This window comes from Schistocerca nitens, chromosome 5 (genome assembly GCF_023898315.1).
Source record: "Schistocerca nitens isolate TAMUIC-IGC-003100 chromosome 5, iqSchNite1.1, whole genome shotgun sequence".
In the NCBI taxonomy this organism is placed as follows: domain Eukaryota; kingdom Metazoa; phylum Arthropoda; class Insecta; order Orthoptera; family Acrididae; genus Schistocerca; species Schistocerca nitens.
In genome coordinates this window covers 318951653-318953257 of record NC_064618.1, presented here as the reverse complement: position 1 = coordinate 318953257, position 1605 = coordinate 318951653, and the positions used below count along the sequence as shown (strand labels likewise).

Genomic DNA, 1605 nt, shown 5'->3' with positions numbered 1-1605 from the left:
TGATTACCAGTTTCTATCTGCCTAATAGATCATCTCACACGCAGCACCGCAATGCACAGCTGTCAACAGTGGAATTACTGACGTAAAACTACGACCAGAGTTGTAGTACAGTCCTAGAATCGTCGCTTGGAGCTGGTTCTTGAAACTAGACTTTCAATGGATAGTTACGCCTACCTACAGGAATCTGCCACGTGTTATTAAGCATTTCCGTGACTCCCTCCCATGGGTCAAATAAATCTGTGATCATTCGTGCTCCCCTTCTTTGTATACATTCAATATCCCCCGTTAGTCCTATCTGGTATGGGTCCCACACCTTTGTACAGTATTCTAGAACAGGTGCACGGGTGTTTTGTTTCCAAGCTCCTTTTTATATTTACTCGGCAACGGCCATTCCGCAGTGGCTACACCGGTTCCCGTCAGATCACCGAAGTTAATCGCTGTCGGGCGTTGCCGGCAGTTGAATGGGTGACCATCCGGGCTGCCATGCGCTGTTGCCACTTTTCAGGGTGCACTCAGCCTCGTGATGCCAATTGAGGAGCGACTCGACCGAATAGTAGCGGCTTCGGTCAAAGAAAACCTTCATAACGACCGGGACAGCGGAGTGCTGACCACGTGCCTCTTCTATCCGCATCCTCAGCTGAGGATGATAGGCGGTCGGTTCGTCCCGATGGGCCTGAAGACAGAGTGCTTTTTTATATTTACTGCATTTTCCCGATATCCTATTAAAAAACCAGACACAAGTCTACCACATACCTTACCTACGATTATAAGTACGTGATCATTCCATTTCATATCCCTACAAAGTTTTTACTCCTTGGAATTCGTGAGCTGACATTCCAGTTGTGACTCAGCTATATTGTAATTATAGGATAACATTGAGATTTTTCTTTTTGTGACTTTCAAAATTTTACATTTTGGATCATTTGAAACAAGCTGTGCAACTTTGAAATCTTATCAGGATCTGACAGAATATTTGTACAACTTTAATCAGACATCACAGCGCGATATAAAAGCTTCTTTTCGAAAGCGCCGCACCTAGATCCGGGTTGTTGGAAATGTGAATAGTGAATCATCGCACACTGTTACTTATCCCAATTATTGATTATTAATTTTGAATCTTACCTGCTACTTGGCATGTTATTCACTATGAACGCCTATGTTTGAAATTACATTTCGTGCATGATTCTGTGAGTCCACTGGACTTGCACTGAAGATGATTACTGTGATTGAAGTCTATATGCAATAATAAATAATCCGTTTCAAATTTATACGACCAATACTAGAGTTCTCCTTGTTCGCAATAAATATCATTTATCCACACCGTATGGGCTTCACGCTATCTATGTTTGGCTGATGCTTCGGTAAAGAGTCGCATCTGACAGTAATTAAAAAACAGTTTGTTTCAGTCGCTAACTCAGTTCTGAAATCATCAGTATCGCACAGTATATATCGTTTGGGAACAGTCATCTTCATGGTCTTACGAGGCAGGTAACTAAGCAAGACTTCCACCCGCTAAAATCTTTCGCAGGTGATTTCTAGAAAAATGTCATAGTATGCCGTCACGTTATACACTGTTCAGCTGGTCCTAATATATGTCTTGTCGTT

General features: G+C 42.4%; 1 pseudogene; it reads left to right on the top strand.

Annotated features, from left to right (window-relative positions):
- Positions 1–379: 379 nt before the first annotated feature.
- Positions 380–497, top strand: LOC126261473 (5S ribosomal RNA; annotated as a pseudogene).
- The last annotated feature ends 1108 nt before the right edge of the window (positions 498–1605 follow it).